This window comes from Canis lupus, chromosome 13 (genome assembly GCF_048164855.1).
Source record: "Canis lupus baileyi chromosome 13, mCanLup2.hap1, whole genome shotgun sequence".
Lineage (NCBI taxonomy): Eukaryota > Metazoa > Chordata > Mammalia > Carnivora > Canidae > Canis > Canis lupus.
In genome coordinates this window covers 27,606,919-27,627,899 of record NC_132850.1, presented here as the reverse complement: position 1 = coordinate 27,627,899, position 20,981 = coordinate 27,606,919, and the positions used below count along the sequence as shown (strand labels likewise).

At 38.6% G+C, this 20,981-nt stretch overlaps 1 pseudogene; it reads left to right on the top strand.

The window, feature by feature from the left end:
• Positions 1-14,325: 14,325 nt before the first annotated feature.
• On the top strand, positions 14,326-16,407 carry LOC140602178 (zinc finger protein 398 pseudogene; annotated as a pseudogene).
• Positions 16,408-20,981: the final 4,574 nt, after the last annotated feature.

The following is a 20,981-nucleotide window of genomic DNA, read 5'->3' as shown; positions in this document are numbered from 1 at the left end:
GAATATCTGTATCCATTTTGGATAATCAAAACTCTACAGTTGGAAGATTGCTTTTGCAAGTTTAAATCAGAACACTTAAAAAAAAGTTCTAATAAGCACCATGTAAAATGTAAATGATCTGTATAGCCAAGGTTATGGAAGAGTAATCAAAAAGCTTTAATAATAGAATATAGGCAAAAAAAAGTAAAAGTTATTGAGAACTATACTGCTCTTTTTTAATCACTAAACAAACTCAGTGATTTAGAAATGTATTTTGTAACTAAATGAAATACACACCCACACATATACACTGACAAGTTAATCTAAGGCTATCACCTTAATCTTTAAGCTTTATTTCTGCTATGGGGTGCCTGAGTGGCTCAGTGGGTTAATCTTCCGACTCTTGGTTTCAGCTCAGATCATGATCTCAGGGTTGTGAGATAGAGCCCAGCGTCAGGCTCTGTGCTCAGCGTGGAGTCTGCTTGACTTTCTTTACCCCCCTCCTGCTCTACTCCTCACCCTGATCACATGCTCTCTCATTCTCTCTGTAAATTAAATAAATAAAATCTTAAAAACAAACTTTGCGGGATGCCTGGGTGGCTCAGTGACTTGGGGGTTAAATGCTCAGAGATGCCTGAGCTTCTGACTTTGGCTCAGGCAGTGATCCCAGAGTTCTGGGATCAAGTCCCACATTGGGCTCCCCACAGGGAGCCTGCTTCTCCCTCCGTCTGTGTCTCTGCCTCTCTGGGTCTCTCATGAACAAATAAATAAAACAAAAACAAAAACAAACTTTGCTTCCAATTAGTTACTAAATTAAATTATATATAAGAAATATAAAATACATTAAAATATACAATATACAACAACTAAATATAAATATATACCTCACTGGATTGATTGTATATATAAGACTTACCATTTATTTCATTTGTCAAGTTGCTAGGTATAGAATAACATTTTTGTCAATGGGTAATAGAATTCTAGAAATGAATTATATTATTTAGTGTTATCTTACAGATTGGAACTTGAGACATTGAGAAGTTAGAGACTTTCCAATATTACTCAGCTAACAGAATCAGACTAGAGTATAAATCTTGTAACATCTAGGTTTTTCAGTATGGCATTCTCTCATCAAAGTTTGCCTGTTAATGTGTTTTCCATATAGATAGAATTTTAGAAGGTAAACATTTGTTTCCTTCATTTTCATTTCTGAAACAAAGAGGTTCAATTCTTAAATTTGTAATATCACTGAAAGAACTCCACTGGCAGATTTTTTAATTTAAAAAATTGTATTTTTTAATGTATGCACATATTTCAAAAAGGTGCACATTAAAAATAAAGCTAGTTTCTTACCAATATAACTTGATGTTTTTTTTTTTTTAAGATTTTATCTATTTATTCATGAAAGACACAGATAGAGGCAGAGACACAGGCAGAGAGAGAAGTGGGCGCCAAAGGGAACCCAATGCGGGGCTTGATCCCAGGACCCCAGGATTATGACTCCAGCAGAAAGCAGATGCTCAACTTCTGAGCCACCAAGGGGGCACCTATGATCTTTCCATATCAGGACTTCTAAGTCTTCCTCATTCTTTTAAATCACTGCTTAGTATTCAATTGCATGAATGCACCAAAATTTCTTTACTTTGTCACCAGACAAGGATAAAAACCAACAAACAATGGAATTGAATAATTCTCTGAGTGGACAAATGCCCTGAGGACAATAACCAGAGAAAACTGATTTATCAATTGGTCTGTTAAAGAGATCACAGAGATGCAGAAGGAATGGGGCAGAAGAAGTTCGTATTCCAGAGAGGTCGGAATCACAGAGGTTTGCTGGTGGCAGCAGCTACTTTTCCTCTGATGTCATTAGCCCTTTATGGATAAGCAAGTATCTGAAGGTTAAAGTATTTTCCACACAGATGAAATATACTGAGGAGCAGATGACCTATGAGAAGGTGGTCATCAGTGTGGACATCTACTTAAAAAAAAAAAAAAACAGAAATAGAACCAATGTTGGACCCAGTCTCAGTCCAGTAATAAGTTATAGTCAACCAAAGATTACATAACAACTGGTAAAAAAAAGAAAATTTAAATTTTTTTTCCATCACATTTAAAGGTGATCTTAGAAGATTTTCTTTTTATTTATTTGAGAGAGAGAGGGATGCTTTGGTGGCTCAGCAGTTGAGCATCTGCCTTCAGCTCAGGGTGTGATCCCAGAGTCCCTGGATTGAGTCCCACGTTAGGCTCCCTGCATGGAGCCTGCTTCTCCCTCTACCTGTGTCTCTGCCTCTCTCTCTGGGTGAAAGCTTAAATGTCACACAACCCACAGTCTCTCATGAATAAATAAAATCTTTTAAAAAAGAGAAAGCACGAACAGGGGAGGAACATTGGGAGAAGCAGTCCCCCCACAGAGCAGGGAACTGGCTGCAGATGGGGGGCTCAATCCCAGGACCCCAGGATCATGATCTGAGTGGAAGGCAGACGCTTAACCAACTAAGCCACCCAGGTGCCCCTAAAGGTAATTTTTAAATTAAGGGACACGTGTTGTATTTATGGTGTTTTAATCAATAGTATATAAGTAAGATCTGTAATAAAAACTTAATCCAGAAGAAAACCTGAGCATTTCTGTGTCGTTGAAAAATATCAAATGTTGATTCACAATTTGCATTTGAGAAGCATGACAGGTAATCAATAAAGTATTTGCGGGCATCAAAACATGTTTTAGGATAATATTCTATTGGAGAAGTATACTGGAAATATGAGTTCAAGAGAAAATAATGTAAACGTTAAAAATGTTAAAAAGTAGACTTTTCATGCATTTAAAAATGTGTGATCATGGGAATAATGGGCACTAAGGAGGGCATTTGATGGGAAAAGCACTGAGTGTTATACTATATGTTGGCAAATTGAATTTAAATAAAAAAGTATATAAAAAACATCTATGGTATTTGGTCCATTAAATTCACTTTTTAAAGTATTACAACTAACTTATATCAAAAAGTCAGTATTTACTACATGCAGCAATGACTTCCTTTGCTAGTATTTAGATTTATGAAATATTCTACGCAAAGTGTCTATGAGGAAATACATGCTTAAAAATTCCTTTAAGAAGTACTCACCTGAAAAAAGAGAAGCTGAGAACTCCTTCTTTAATAAATTTGGTATTATTCAACTAAATAGAATGGACTAAATTCTTAACATTTCCTCAGGATTTGGTATTTATTTGACTTAATTGGATTTCAGGAGTAATGTATAACCTGGAGGTTTGCAAATCCCATTTAAATTACTCTTTGGGTTTGTTTTTTAATGAAGGGTTTTGTCACGGGGGTAAAATCTTTTGCTTTTTAGATCTGAATTTGAATCTAATGTAATAATTATGGTAAGCTTTTCAGTGGAAGATTATTTATTGTCTTCCCAAACACAAAGCTGTGCTAGCTGGATTGCTGGTTTTTCTGCAAGTAACCTGCTCCTAGGCAGACTAAAAGAAGTAGTCAAAGAGAAGCTATATCTTTATTGCCAATCTTGCTCAATTCTGTGATTTTATTTAATGATAGGAAAAAAGGACTTTTGCATTAGGGTTTCTAGACCACTTTTATTTTTCTATATGAAATGCATTGGAAGCATTTGAGAGTTTAGAGACTGGCTCGGACAGCTGTTTCAGGCACTCAGTGTTAAGAAATCAGTGCTCAATAAAATAACAGGAATTGTTGCTAAGATTTAACTTGAAGAGTTAAGGGTCAATTTGTCCAAGGCAAATCTCTTACAGGCTGGCCTCCCAGAAAAGAGTTGAGCTCTTCCCAAGCTCCATGTTGAGGAGCAGTGGCCTGGTGCTTATAGCAATCAATTTGGATTACTACAGGACGTGGATGCCAACACTCCCCTTTCATCCCGGACACGAGAAGAGACTTTCTTTTCCAACATCTAGCTTAAATGTCACACAGCCCAAATTTGAGGTCTCTCTCTCCCAGAATCTGCCTTCTGATGTTGCTGGACCACACTGTTTAGTAGAGACCTGAATGTGCTTTTGCTCTTTTCCCTGAGCTTTTCTCCAATAAATGCTATTCCATCAGGCTCAATGTGTGTGACCCCCTGGCTATGTGTCTTTTGTTCCCTCAACACCTGTATTCAATTCATGTGCTGTAAATGCATATGCATGTGAGTGAAAGAGAAGACAATAGACCAATAAAAACATCCGAATTACAATGGTGATTATAATTCTTAATGTCTCAGCCTCAGAAAATGCATTTGTGAGATGCCACTTCATAGAGTTATTGAGAGGAATTAGTAAGATACCACTTGTAAATTCCTTACAAGAGTGCTCAGTGTTCATTCATTCATTTATTGATGTATTTATTCATTACTAACATTGGCTCAGTACCTATAATGAGCCAAGAAATTGTCCAAGTAAATACTAGCCATTATTGAGGCGCCTGCATGGCTCAGTTGTTGGTTGATTCCAGCTCAGGTCTTGATCTCAGGGTCATGAGTTCAAGTCCAACGTTGGGGTCCACCCTGGGCGTGAAGCCTATTTAAAAAAAATACTAGCCATCGTTCTCAGTAAATACTAGTTTTTAATTCCTTAGCAGAGTTTTAAATATTACAGTTCTACTATTGAAGTTAATTTGTTACTTTTAAGGCTTGCCTGTGTGAAAATTAGCTATGGTTTTGTATTATTTATCATTTATTTAAATCTATTTAAGTATAACCTATGTGTGTGTACGTGTGTGCATGTGTGTGTGCCAGTTAGTTTTAATATTTATTGTACTATATGGACAGTTGTCTAATTTTTTAAAAGATTTTTTATTTATTCATTCATGAGAGACAGAGAGAGAGGCAGAGACACAGAGGGAGGAGCAGGCTTCATGCAGGGAGGCCGCTGTAGGACTCCATCCCAGGACTTGAGGATTATGCCCTGGGCCAAAGGCAGACGCTCAACTGCTGAGCCACCCAGGCACTCCAACAGTTGTCTAATATTGAAGGGCTTTAATTTACAACCTACATGCCAGACATCATTTGTATTTATTTGAAATATCATATATTTTCTTTATCTGTCTATCCATGGATATTTAGGTTGTTTACATATCTTGGATATTCCAAATAATGCTGACATGAACATGGGAGTGCAGATATCTCTGAGATCCTGATTTCACTTCCTTTGGATATATACCCAGAAGTAAGATTGTTGGATCATAGGTAGTTCTAATTTTTTTGAGAAAACTCCATGCTGTTTCCATAGCGGCTGTACTAACCGTAAGGGTTTTTTTTTTTTTTCTTTTTGTTCTTTACAGCAAGAATGGGTATCAAATCAGCAATTCCTATTCCCTACAATTTCAAAAGAAAACAACGTTAATTCTACTGTCTATTAATTTGAGAAAAAGAATTAGTCTAAAATATTCTTTATTTGGATTCTAAAATGATTAGATGTATAGCAGTTGTGATTTACAGAGTTAAAGAGTACTCCACAAATTTATTTAATTACAGGAGTTCAACCAAAATGTACTAAATGTCTGCTCAGGCACTATCTTAGGTGCTGTGAATATAATTATTAGCATGGTTCTAACTTTGAAGAACTTCAACAGAAAAGCAAAAGCATAAACACCAAAATGTGATTCTGTGCAAACTTATCAAAGGCATAATAAAATGTAGAGAGCGAAAACACAAATGCAAAGAACGAATTTAGAGAAACATGAGTTAATTCATCAGGCACATGGGACTTGAGAAGCACAGTTGTAGGAAGTGTCTCAGTCAGACTTTGTAGCATATGCAAAGATATGGAGACACGAAAGAGCATAAGAGGAACACAGGCAGGTTTGTGTGGCTCTTGCATAGATGTGAAGTAGGGTTTGCCAAGACTGGATGTTTTAGGGAAGGTGGGAAACATGAATAAGTGAAGATAGCTGGATGAAGACGATAACAAGTGGTGGAGGATGTGGCAAACTGGAAAGCATCTGAAGCATCCAAAAGGGGCAGACGATCAGCTCAAACACATGTGTTTGCCAGATGTGTCCTTTAAGCTACAAGTTAGAATCCTATGTGAAAGAGGTAGAGAGAGCAGTAGGGAGATTTCATCTGGGATGTATACAAATTTGAACTGTATCCTTTGGTCAGAGTTTCCCAGCCTCAGCACTATTGACTCTTTGGTCTGATAATTCTTTGCCACTGAGGGCTCTCTTGTGCATTCTAGAATGTTTAGCAGCCTCCTTGGCCTCTACCCATTAGATTCAAGTAACACTCCCTTCTTCCCCAGTGTGGCAACCAAAAATATCTCCAGACGTTGCCAAATGTTCCTTGGGAAGGAGAAATTGCTCCCCACTTGAGAACCACTGAGTTTCATAATCATGAAAGAGTTCCACGTAGCAGGGTTATAGGATGAGATTTAGTCTTTAGAGACAGAATTTTGGTGGCAGGACAAATAATATGATATGAAAAGTAGAGAGGATAGAGATAAAGTACAGGCTGATGGTCCAGAGTAGGAGCTATTGCCATAGCTTTTTTCATTGCTATGAATAAGGACAAGCCAAATAACAATGTAATCAAAGTAGATATGTAACATTCTCTAAAAGGCCAACCCACAGACATTTTGACTGTTACCTCATATTCTGAACACAAATATTATTGCCAAATATATAATATTATTAATCATGTTACAGTGCCTAACAAACAGCTCTGGCTTATGCATCTAATATTTTGCATATTGTCTATAGCTGTTGTTTTTATAGATACAACTATTCTCAGCATGGTATTTCCCATTCTCTGCTATTGTAAAAACAAAGGTTTACTTACATACAAAACAGAACACTGACATACATAGAATTGGTTCACACTTAGGATTATGGAAATCATAATGGAAGCAGAGATTATTGGTATCTTGGAACATTAATTTCTTTACACTTATTTATTTAATGAATATGTAAATCAACTATATTTCAGGCACGATGTCAGGTTTTAAGAATGCAACAATTAAAGATATTGATGTTCTTGCCCTTTTAAGCTTGGAGTCCAGTCGAATGATCAAATATTAATCAATTATATAACAAAGCTGAAATTATAACTATAGAAGATGTTATAAAAGAAAAAGTAGGACGGAATCTTTTAAAATAATTATACTGATCATATTAACTCAGCATTTTAAACTCATTTCAGTAAAATTGCCCAGAGTAACAGCTTTAGAACTATGGCTGTGGCAACAAGGATATACTCACACTTTGTGTGAAAAAATGCATTTAGACTATACCTTAACTGATTTATTGCTCCATAAACTTTTATTGTTCTATGTATTCTTATAAAACCAAATCTGATATACTTTCCATTTCATGAAATGAGTCATTCTATGTAAATGCAATCCACAAAACATTGGGAATTAATTAGCTAAACAGCTATAGACAGAGTAGAGATTTAATGCTGTTATATGGGAAGAATTTTACATAAAACAAGACCAAATCTTTTCCGTAACTAATAGTAACAGCATGATGCAATGTTCTGTATCTGACCAATTGTTTATTCTGTATCTAAACAATTGTTAATATTTATTGTCACATGGTAAGTCATTACTAATATTTGCTAAAAAATGGTTAAATGGATTAAACACATCTACTATGTATAAGGCCCTTTGAAAAGCATGATTCTGCTTTCAAGAATCTCAAAATTAATAGGAGTAGAAAGACAAAAATATTCATGCTAAAATGTATATTACTGCAAGTATGAGAAGAACAATTTAAAGAACTTCCTAATGAATGCAAGGGCAGAGAAAGATGACTTCCTGTAGAAGGGGCGGATGATCCAAGAAGTTTTGAAAAAGTGTTAGCATTGGATCTTGTAGCATGAAAAGCATTTGAAAGGCAGGATTATAGGGAAAGGACATTATTGGCAAAATGGTAAAATACAAAGTCAGGAAGATGATGTGGCTAAGCAATGAGGCACAGAATCACTGACATTTGGTGACCTTCAAAAGTGATGTCATCAGAGTCTTTAGGAGGACTCTGTGGCAGTGGCACTACAAATGGACAGCAATTGAGAAGTCACAATTCTAGTAGATAGGGCAAAGTATTTAAAAGTCTATGCCAGTAATTCTCTAACTTTCTAATCTTAAAACTGCTTTGTAATATTAAAAGTACAAGCATGTAAAGGAGTTTATTGTTGACAACAACAAAGAACTCTTATTTTTATAATTTTTATTTATCAACATTAAACATTGATTTCGAAATAATTCAATTAGGAATAGCTATGATGAACTTTGTAATGCAACATAAATAATGTTTTATATAACATGACTATATTTTACCAAATAATAGTGAGTATTAGCATTATTTTACATCTTTGCAAATCTAATGCCTGCCTTCGTTGAAGACCCTGATTTTGCATATCTCTTTCTGCATTCAACCTACTGCCCTATGTTGCTCTTATTAAAGTATATGAAGAAAATCTAGCCTTATTTCCATATGTAGTTAAAAAGGGGAGACGTGTTTCAATATTCTTTTCAGATAATTGTGGACAATCTCCTTTGATACTAAACCAAACCTGACAAGTGGTAATTTCTTAGGTGTTAATGGCAATATGGAACTTGAAATTATATCAATAAATGCCTTGCATTGAAATCCATGGGTCTGTCTTATACGTTAAATGGATCATTCACTTTTGCATTATTTTGTAAACCCTTACATTAGTCTTTAAGAAATATGAATTCATTGATTTATGCAGATCTTATGAATTTTCCTAGTATCACCATTGACGTCTTCAGGAAGGTCCCCATATGCTGGGAAACTGTCAAGTTAATGGTGGTGGATGTAATTTTTGTAAAATCACAATTTTTGCTAGAAAGCTCACATTTTATCATTGGCAAGTACTATAATCTTGTTTCCCAGAAGTGACAGGCTCACTTTGATCGTTTTTGAGAAAATACCTGCCAAATACACATGCCTGAATAAGAATAGTTTGTCAGCTGTTCTTTTTTTTTCTTTTCTTTTCTTTTCTTTCTTTCTTTTTTTTTTTTTTTTGTAAAAAGGGAGAGAGAGAGTGAGTGGTGGGGGAAGGGGGGAGGGGCAGAGGAAGAAAGAATCTCAAGCTGACTTCATGCCCAGCATGGAGCCCAACCTGGTCCTCAATTCCATGACCCTTAGACCATGACCTGAGCTGAAATCAAGAGTCAGACACTTAACTGAAAGAGCCACCCAGATACCCCTGTCAGTTCTTTCAAGTACAAATGTGTCACAGAAAAAGCTGCTAGTTCAGCTCACCACTTGAACAATCACAAAAGTGCTTCTCCTGGAGATAACAATTGTACTGTAGTATGAAGCATTAGGTAGAATTTTTAAAAAGTTGTGTTCTCAAAGGTTAATGTTTAATATAAATTACTATTTTTTACTGCTTCATCAATAGTATTCTTAAGTAAATCACCTTTAAAAAACTCTGTATGTGTGGTGCATTGTAAAAATTAGAACGACTACTGGAGTTTGGTGCCATTGCCTTGTTTCAACCTCGGGTGCCAGCAATTTTACCCACCATCAGTGAAATACCAACATGTGAAACAGAAAAGGCAAAAAAAAAAGTCTTAATAATTTTGAACTTGATGACTTCTTAAATATGTTTTAGGGACCCACCAAGGTCCACAGACTACACTAAATAAATAAATAAAATTATATGTTTTTCTCCTGTTAATGCTACCATGTCATGTAATACTTATATTGAATAAATTTGTATGATCATCTCCTATTAATTTGTCTTTGTCAGTTTAAGTTTTAGGCCCAGCCAGGGACCCTAAGAGAATGGAGGAGAATTTTTTTCCTCTCCTACAACACAATGCTACAAAGTTACAGCTGAATTCAAAACTTTGTACTTTTTGCTCAAGATATGAAGCATTATTATGACCAACTTAATAATTAGGAAAATATCAAGTTACAATTCTTTAAACAATGTGATACAACAATTTAAGATGGAGGAGAAAATTGGATTAAGTTTATTTTTAAAAATCTTAAGTATCATTCTAATACTTAGAGATTTAGCTATTGCTTAGTTGTAAATTTTTCCATTCCTTCATCTGACTGGGGGAAAATCATAATCATTCTTACTTTAAGTAACTTCAAATTCTATAATCTTTAACAAACTATATTGTTGTCAATACAATTAGAAACAATGTTTTTATACATATATAATTCTATCACTCCATGGCATGGAACTTTTCTTTTAATTTTGATTTTTTAAAATTCCCTGAACAATGAAAAAATTGAGAGTTTAGATTTTTACTTCAAAATAGTTTTATGCTTCTAAACTAGATGTCAGTGTGAAATTAACAAGCATAGATAAATTAGGATGCAGTTGATGCTGACAGTGGTAGTAAATTAGTATTCTGGAATAAATCATTGTGTAAGGGTTTGACATTATTGTTATATGTAAAAAAATTTTGTGATTTAAGGCTTTTCTTAATTTTCATTAAAAATAGAGAATAGAGTAAAAAACAAAAAAGGCCAGGTTTCAGTGGGTCTGTCTCTTCTACAAAATGAAAATTTCATTTTAGGATCCTTTTTAAAAAATAATTTTGGGTCCATTATATCTTAAGGACTCTATATTTTATTTATTTTTATTTTTTTAAATTTATTTATGATAGTCACAGAGAGAGAGAGAGAGAGAGAGGCAGAGACACAGGCAGAGGGAGAAGCAGGCTCCATGCACTGGGAGCCCGACGTGGGATTCGATCCTGGGTCTCCAGGATTGTGCCCTGGGCCAAAGGCAGGCGCCAAACCGCTGCACCACCCAGGGATCCCGGACTCTATATTTTAAAGAGTATTTTAATTGTATGCTGCTTTTTAATACACTATTTTATTTATTGTAAATACAGTCACATTCACAGACATTTGATGACCTAATATGTGCCAAGCACCTTGATAAAGAGATGGTGTCTTGTTAAAGGAAGTTTAAAGCAAAAAGGAGAAAGACAAATTAACTGGATTAAAATATACAATTATCTCTTACAAGATAGGTTTGTGTAGATTTATACACAGATTGTTCCATATTTACAGGCTATCATCTACAGAAATTTTAGATTTGATATTTAATTTCAAAATCTTAGCAGATAGGAGATATTATGGCATATATAATATTATATAGAATATTAAATATATATATATTTCTCCTTTCTTTTTCTTCTTTCTTTTCTTTTTTCTTTCTTTCCTTCTTTTTTTGGTTATAATGAACCTACATCATATGTACGATTTACTTAGAAAAAGGTTGGATTAAGAGCCAGAACCAGTTTAGACATCAGTTAATTTCCTTACTAGTTTGGAGAAGATTACCTTTCAGTTTATTTCAATCAGTAAAATAGGAATACTAATATTCCCTCCTATCAAGAGAGCTATACAGAGAGACTTTGGCTATATCTACATTGTTTCAGCTATAAAATGAAATGAGGTGTGACAAAACACTTGGATATAATAGAGCTCTGTAGTTGTACATGGTTGTTCATCATTCTAGTCTCTGGACTTTTCTCTGTGTTTGAAATACATCATTATGCATTCTATATTTCCACAAAGATCAATATATAACAGTTCCCTAATTTATTAGACCATGGATTTCTTCATTCCTGGACTATCATGTGATAATAATATTCTGCAGTCTAAAATTTGGTAAACAGTACCATACCAAATCAATAAGAAATTAAAATAAAGATTGCTAAGCATTATTTTATGTCAAATTTAGGTTAGGTGTCCATACTTTGCAGTAGAGCTAATTGGTACATTTTGCTTTCTTCAGAACTATCAACAGCCTAGGATTGAGCACATGAAAAAAAAATTTTAAAGGAAAAAGGATAGTAAGTTTGTTATGATCTATTAGGTCAATTATCAAAAGAGACTTCAAAATCCCCTAAGAAATTTCAACACGTAATACGAATTTTTCTCCAGAATGTCCCTTCAATTGAAGCTTGAAAACTTTAAATAAAAAGCAGACTGAAGTAATTTAATTTTAATGGGTAGTTTGAATTTATCTCAAATGAGATGTTTGTAATGATAGACTTGGATTTGGCACACAAAAAGTTATTTTGTATGCCACGGACAAAGGAAGTTAGATGGCTAAACCCAATATCTATGGGATGGGAAAGTATACTCTTGCCACAAAAAAGTTACTGCTGGATGCATAGCAATTGGCAAGGATATTTAATCCTCTTACAGGAAAAGAGAACAAATAGTTAGAAATAATAATAGAAACCATGGTAATCCTCTCTGTTCTACACAAATATTTACTTACTTTCCATATGCAGAATTCACTTTTTCCTAAGGAAAACACCCCAATGTTTTATCCAATCATGGCATAAGGCCCCAAACCCAGGATCTCATGATACTCTTTATGTTAAATTAGATGGCTTCTCTTCCATCAGATATCACTCAACTGAAGTTAAAAAATAATAATTTTAAAAATAAATTTAAATTTAAATGATCTTTCTCCCACATATATAATACACATTGGGAAACAGGTACATAGTAAATGCAGTGTACACTCTAGTGTATAAAGGGGAAACATGGAAGACACAGAGCAATTGCTGGTTAATAGTAATTCTGACATTCTCTGGGCAAGTGTGGTGAAAGCTCTCTACTCTGATGGTAAGGGGATGTTCCCAAATTAAGCCTCAATTCCATTCCTTGGGAGTAGTTTCTTCATGGTTTTTGGATTCCCCATCTGTAATATTTGTCTAGTTTCTTTCAGGCTGCTATAGCAACATAACTCAAACTGAGTGGCTCTTTATTTATTTATTGCTCACAGTTCTGGGGGCTGGGAAGTCAAAGATTAAGGTGTAAGAATAGTTGGTTTCTGGTGAGGGCTCCCTTCCTATTCATAGCCAGTGTTTTCTGCTAAATCCTCACATGGTAGAAAGGCTAGGGACCTCTCCGGAGCTTTCTTTTTTAAAAAATAAGAACACTAATCCTTTTTATGAGGGCTATGTCCTCACAACTTAGGGAACTTTTGAAGGCCCCAATTCCTAATATTACCTCCTAGGGATTTAGAATTTTAACGTAGGAATTTTGAGGGGACAAAAGTATTCAGACTGTAGCAAGGAATTTCCTTGGCCATATCTGGAAAAGGCATTGGAAAATACACTATTCCTGAAAGTTGCATCGTATTTCAGTCGCTTCTTTGTCAATATTTGGAATCCCAAAAGTTTTTTTTGTTTTGTTTTGTTTTGTTTTGTTTTTGTTTGTTTGTTTTTTAACTGTAATCCATGCTGTTGGCTCTTTGGGTAGTACAACTTTGAAATTATTTATTTATTTATTTATTTATTGCTTGATGTACAAATATTCACATCCACCCAATTTATTTGAGAAGTATCTTTTTGTCTATACAGAATACAACAATAAATATCTCATCTTCCTTTACTGGATAAGGAGACCCAGGCCTCTAGACACCTCCCATGATCTGCTGGAAGTCCTCTCCACTATCACTGTGGATTTATTCTGCTGTTTACGAAAGTAGTAATTCTTTCTTACATTTTTGCTAAGCATCTTCTGACTTCTTTTCCTATAGGTTTCCAGACAATGGGAGGCATGACATTTTGGTTCCTCTGTTTCCTTCACACTTAAGGAGTCTACATTCCTCCTGTAAGGCCTATCATTTAAGATAAAGTTATGCTTCTGCAGCTATAAAATTAGTCTTAGACTATGATAGGGAAAAAGAGTTTGGTTCCAAGTTAGTTATAATACATAGAAACATCTAGGGCACAAAAAAGTCATGGTTGACATGATTGATTGATGGTGGACTCCACATCAAATAAGATAAATGCTCAGAAGAAAGTTCAGATGTAAAATAAGGAAAAGTGAGAGGCCAAATATTTTAATAAGAATAAAGAGGGAGCTCTGTTGGAGTGAGAGAATGAGAGAGACTGGACTAGTAGACAATAGATGGTGGTGGTTAGAATAAAGATTTTGGAACTTGCACAATCAGCAATATTACACATGGCCTGTATTCTGAAGAAAGAAAACAAGGATTTGGAGCTATATCTTAGGTGTTCCTATTTAACATTACTTAGAATATATTATATCTAAAGGATGATATTTCTTGCACATTTTCTCAAAACCATCCTTGACATGAACGTCATCTCCAAAATGTAAAAATGAGGATACAAAAAAATCACTTTATTGAACTCATACGTAATGTCAGAGGTTAACATTAAAATTAGATTGTTATATGCCATGATAGAAAAGGGAAATAAGGGGGGTCGGGCTGCGTGGGGCGGCGCGGCGGCAGCGGCGATGACGCCAGCGACTCCGGAGACTCTGGGCGGGACAGCGCGGGGCCATGGCCCAGGCGACCCGGCTCCGGCCCGCAGCCTGCCAGGCGGTCTCCCAGCTGCTGGGGCCGCACAGACGCCCGAGAGAGGCCCTGCGCACGGGAGCCACGGAGCATGCCGCGGGACTGTCGGCTAGGAAGGGAGCCTTTGGTCACCCCAAGGAGAGCCGCTTCAGGGGGTCAGGGGCCCGAATGGGCAGTTGAGGAGTGCCTGGAATGAGAAGGAAGGGAAAAGAGGGAACAGTAGCCGTGAGACTTCCGAATGGGACTCCGAAGGCCTTACGTCGCTGCAGCCCCTTCCTCTTCGCACGCCCCCAGCAGCAAATGAGGCACACCTGCAGACTGTGGCCATCTCCCTGTGGACAGTGGTGGCAGCTGTGCAGGCTATCCAGAGGAAGGTGGAGGTCCACAGCCGGCGACTCTTGCACCTAGAAGGACAGACGGGGACAGCAGAGAAGAAGCTAGCCAGCTGTGAAAAGACGGTGGCTGACCTTGGGAACCAACTGGAGGGCAAGTGGGCTGTGCTGGGGACCCTGCTGCAGGAGTATGGGCTGCTGCAGAGGCGGCTGGAGAACTTGGAGGACCTGCTGAGGAACAGGAACTTCTGGATTCTGCAGCTGCCACCCGGCATTAGAGGAGATATCCCGAAGGTGCCTGTGACATTTGATGATATCTCCATCTACTTTTCCACTCCGGAGTGGGAAAAAACTGGAAGAATGGCAAAAAGAACTTTACAAGAATATCATGAAGGGCAACTACGAGTCTCTCATCTCCATGGATGATGCCATGAATCAACCTGATGTCTTATCTCTGATTCAGCCGGAAAGAGAACATACTACAGAGGACCAGGCAGGACCAGAGGAAAGTGAGATTCCCACAGACCCCAGTGAAGAGCCTGGCATTTCAACATCAGATATTCTGTCTTGGATCAAACAAGAGGAAGAGCCCCAGGCTGGGGCCCCACAGGAGACCAAGGACAGTGACATGCACGAGGGCACCTATGCTGATGAAGAACTTGTCCTCAAAGCTGAAAGCCTTGCCAGAGCCTCCTTGTGCCCAGAGCTTCCGGTCACCTTCTCTTCTCCACCACCAGCAGCAAAGGATACTTTTTCAGATGTGACTTTCAAAGGTCAGCCCTCTGCATCCATGGCACCTTTCCGGCGTCCGGCTGCCGACCTGGCTGAAGCCTCTGAGGGACAAGTGACTTTTACGCAGTTGGGTAGCTACCCCCTGCCACCTCCAGCTGGGGAGCAGGTCTTCTCATGCCACCACTGTGGCAAGAGCCTCAGCCAAGACATGCTGCTCACCCACCAGTGTAGCCACACGGGTGAGAACCCGTTACCCTGAGCCCAGTGCCCGAAACACCTCCCCCAGCAGGCCGACCTGGGCAGCAGCACCCAGCCGCATGCTAGCGAGACGCCCCCCACCTGTCCACACTGCGCCAGAACTTTCACTCACCCGTCCAGACTCACCTACCACCTTCGGGTGCATAACAGCACCGAGCGCCCTTTCCCCTGCCCTGACTGCCCCAAGCGCTTCGCCGACCAGGCCCGGCTCAGCAGCCCCGGCGAGCTCACGCCAGCCAGCGGCCCTTGCGCTGCGCCCGGTGCGGCCGGAGCTTCAGCCTGAAAATCAGCCTCCTGCTCCACCAGCGGGGGCACGCACAGGAGCGGCCCTTCTCCTGCCCGCAGTGCGGCACTGACTTCGAGGGCCACTCAGCTCCGATCCGCCACCAGACGATCCACACGGGCGAGCGGCCAACCCGTGCACTGACTGCAGCAAGAGCTTGGTGCGCAAGGAGCACCTGCTGAACCACCGGCGGCTGCACGCGGGAGAGCGGCCCTTCCGCTGCGTGCACTGCGGCGAGAGCTTCATCCGCAGGCACCACCTCATGCAGCACCAGCATCCACACGGGCGAGCGGCCCTACCCCTGCGCCTACTGTGGCAGAAGCTTCCGCTACAAACAGACGCTCAAGGACCACCTGCGCTCCGGCCACAGTGGAGGCTGCGGGGGTGACAGCAACCACTCCGGACCGCCAGCCGCCTGACCCGCCGGGGCCCCTCCTAACCGGGCTCGAAACCTCTGGCCTCGCTGTTAACACCGAAGGTCTAGAGGCCAATCAGTGGTATGGGGAAGGGAGCGGAGGGGGAGTTTTGTAAACCTCGCTCGTTAATGGTTATCTGTGCTCTCCGGGTATCTATGCCCGCGAGCCCCTCAACCCCCTGCAGCAGTCGCCGTGTGGCACGTCGATGAGTTTGGGATCTTATACCCTTGACTAGAGACACGCTGGAATTTGGGACCTTGGCAACATCACAGGCACACCGCATTTTGAAACCCAGAGAGACCTGGAAAGGAGCCCAGCATCCCAATCTTTATAAAAGTATTACCTAAGCAGAAGTTATATAAGAATGTTGCAGAGAGAGAGGTTGCAAAGCAAGATTTGGCCTCCGTCAATCCATCACAGGGTGATAAGTTGTTAATGATTGATGCTCTAAGTAGAGACAGGTGCATGGGAAGAGCCTCCAGAGTTTGAACTCCATCATGGGGCCTGGGGATGTTTAATTGAACCTCATTCATTCCTTGATGGTAAGAGGGTTGTTAGAAGAAAGTGCTGGAGCCTCAGGCCGTGGTACTGCTTCTCCCTGATAAGAGCTAAAGTCTGCTCATGTGTTCATATTCTGCCTCTCCCAAAATGATAACTCAAGACTGCCTTCCTAAGTTTCCTAGATTAATTCTAATACATTTTGTTTAATATTAGGGGAGCAAGAAATCTGACTTTAAAAGCTTCTTAAAGAGAACAGTTCTTTGAATAGTTTGATTTGAAGGATTCAAGCTCTTAATGGCATTTAAACCACTAGGAACATTTGCCCAGGTCCTGGCTAAAATAAAGTGGGAGCAGTGTTCTCAGCCCCAGCTTTAAAATCTAGAGAACCCAGAGAAATGACAGAACAGCCTAAAATTTGTTCCTGAACTATGTTTCTCAATAAGGAGTCATTCACGTCAAATTTTTCCTTATTTTCATTCAAGCCAATAGGCTGATTTTCCCATTCTTAGTGTCATATTCTTGACAGTCCTCAGCAGAAAAGACCATACCACTTTCCAGAAGTGTTATGGAGCTTCAGAAATTGCCAGTGGATCTCAGCTTTCGTTTCTTCAGTAGTGAGACAATGGTGCTTTAATGCAGCTTTCTTGAGCCATCAGCGTGTATGTTCACCCCTCTGTCCCATTGGCAAGGGGCAGGTTGAGGAACTTTGTAGATCCCTGAGCATACAGACAAGGTCAGCCTCCTGCAGCTTGTTCTGCTTTTAGGAACCTTGGCTACCATGTGTCCTTTTCATTGGGGACATTCAGTCAAGGGAGAGCATCTGAGCATGGTCCTACTCCTCAGTGGCTTTGCAGTTGGACATAAGCCCCTTGCCCTTTACAGATTGCAGATTTTCATCTGCAAGATGAGGCTAGTGAAAGGAAAAAAGTGAGCCTCTAGAAATTCAAAACAAAACAAAATCATAAAACTTGTGATACATTTATTTTGCCATATCTCTGGCTTCTATCCAAGCAAAGCCAAATAAGATCCCCCAAATCAAAGCAGAGACATTCTTGTTGAAACTTGACTGAGCTCAATCTGTTTTACTCTTGCTGGGTGACTGAAGTGGGAGATAGAGATTGCCCTAAGTCTTGGGCAGTAGGGCTGTTTATTCCTACACTCTCTTCCCCCTGAATCTTTCCAAGATGCCTGGAAACAAGGTCTGCAAGTACTTAGAACACTTTCTTGATGAAATGATAAAGGAGAGCCCCATTTTTTCCTTATCACTTAACCCAGCCTAGCTTTACCTAAGCACACTAGGAAAATGTGTTACCCTACCTAGCTTTGCTCCTGGGAAAGCTCTGTTTGAACATGCTGCTCTTTAGGATGATTGCATTTATGGAACATCTGCCCTGTGACATTCACAATATCAGGGGTCATGGGAGACTTCAGAAATGTATGTAAGACCTAGTCTGCTGCCGTAATTTGTAGTCTGAAGGCGATGAAAAACCCAGTATAGAACAAACCAAGACAACAGATGAACAGAGAGAGCCCTGGCATATTGGGATTAAGAGCTTTCTAGCTAGAATCTAAACCCATACTATGGGTAAATGTGCGGGGTTCTGGGGCTCCCAAAGTCAAGGTTCCAGCTTCACCGCTGACTTGGTTGAAACTTAGTGTGAGACCTGGTTTACACCTTGGTCTCCTAATTAAAAAGGAGAAGAATCAAAATACTGTCTTTAGGTGGTGAGCTCCCTTTTCTGGTAGCATTTAAACATTTGCCAGGGGGTGCTTGAAAGGGATTCCTACATTAAGTGTGATGTTGGTCTAGATAACATCAGAAATTCTTTTTTTTACTCAAAGATTTAATGGGAACACAGAGCTTGTTAATGAAGGAGACCTGTGTGTTAAAATGCTGCAGATAGATCCCATGGTCCTCTCTGCAAGGAACTGTAGCCAGCAGGAGTCCAAACTTCAGCAAGAAGTGAACACGGTTCAAATACCAATGAGGCAAGAGCCATGAATCTGAGTGAAAGGTAACAGGCAGGGCCATGCCAGAGAGATGGAAGTAGGTGTTCTCCTAATCCTCAGGAGAACACACCAGGAGTTTTCAAGTGCATTCTGGTCTCCTTTCCCTCCACCTATCCTCTACAAGGTAGAACTCCAGGCCAGCTCTAGATTTTGTTTGCTTAAGATTCAAGAGTGGATCCATAAAATGCCCTCAGTGGAAAAGTTAAGTCCAATGGGAAGGTTTCAATGTGTGGAGAAACTTGGTCCATTGAGGGTTCCTGAGAGAAACTGTGCATTTAACTGCAGTTGAAGTACCTGAGGATTCGTTGTCATGACCAGACAAGACAGGAGAACCCAGAAATGTCCTCTTCATCAGTCTGCCTCCTGGGCTAAGACATCTGTCACACACAAATAAGCATATCTCCTCGGAGTAGATCGAGATATGGACTATAACCAGATTCACTCTTTGCTTACTAAGTTTTTCATTGTCACCATTAGATGAGCCTCTGTTTCAGCCACAGATGTGAAAATAAATGGAAGTTGATTGCTTGTCTAGACAAAAAAAAAAAAAGAAAAAGAAAAAGAAAAAGAAAAAGGAGATAATATATGCCCTTTTCAGTACAAAGATCATTTGCTAGAAAATATGGCCTCAATTTGAATTAAAGTAACATATAAAAACTTACTAATATAGTTTCTTTCTAAATAACGTGTGGTACCAAAATCCGAACCCATGGAAACAATGAATAGATGACATGATTGAATTCTTAGCCAAAAGAATCACATTGGCCTTGAACTTTGACTTACCTTGGAGTTGTTCTCTAACCTAGTGAAACCTTAATTCACAGAAAAATTGTCCATATTTTAGACCAACACAAAGGATTTTTCTAAAAAGATATCTCCAGATGATTAAATTCTCCCCTCTGGAACTTATAAAGAACTGTAATTGCTTCTGAACAATTTCATTACCAAAAACAGTGGTAAGACTAAAGGTAAAATAAAGTCTACTATCTTTTAGAAAACCTTTATTCAATACTTGGTCCTTTTTTTGTAGAATATCTCTTGAAACAGAATGCACAGGAAAGCTTTGGGAGTGAATGTTCTGAAATGAGCATAATAATTTGGAGATTTATATTCAATATTCCAACTTTAAAAGACATTTTATTGAGACATTTATTTATTCATTCCTTTAAAAGGCATTGTGATGGAGATTGGGGATACAAGGATGAACACAATGATGTCCTTTCCTGACCTTTTGAAAACTGAGGCACAGACTTCATAGATAAAATCCTCAGGAGTTCTTATGCTCAAATCATTATTTCTTGTCAGCTTCACAGCTAGAAAGGCTACCTGACATGGGAGAAGGGGGCTTTTATTAATCAAGCACTTCTCTGGTCTTCCCTGAGGTTATGTGAAAATGTAGAACTTATTGAAATGCATGGAGTAAATTCACATTACCAATTGTCTAGGTTTACTTTAAATTCAGTAGATCCAATGTGACTGTCTTTCAGAAACATATTAATAATACAAATTTTTAATTGAAGATTTGAAAATGTGTATGGACAACTATGTGTCCCTGGTGATTTAGGACTGATTGATGGCATTTCTCTACTTACTGCTGAATATATAAGCTTTAAGATTATACTCTGAAAGAATATTAATGTATTTCATTGAATCCAAGATGCCATAAATAGTGAATACATCTTTTTGTGCAATTAAAAAAGAAAAAAAGTTCCAAATAAAAACATACAGTCATTGGTTTAAAAAAATCCTCATTTCAGAAATCTTAAAGTGGGAAAAATTAATTTTGAAATAAATAGAATATATGTACATACACAAAATACACTCATTTTATTCTTTCTTTTCTTTTAGATAATTATAGATTCACGTGCACTTGTCAGAAACCATATAGACGATCCTATGTATCTTTGATCCAGTTTCACATGATACCATCTCTCAAAGCCACAATATAATATCCCAAGCAAGATATTGATTCTGCTACAACCACTATTTTTTTTCAATTTCCCCAGTTTTTCATATACTCATCTATATGTGTGTGTGTGTGTATTTTGGAGTACACAAATTTTCACGTTTCTATTTGTGTATTCATCACCATATTCAAGATACAGAACCATCCCATTACATCATAGATACCTCATGTTCCCCCCATTGCCTGTCCTTCCTCTCACCCTCAAACTCCAA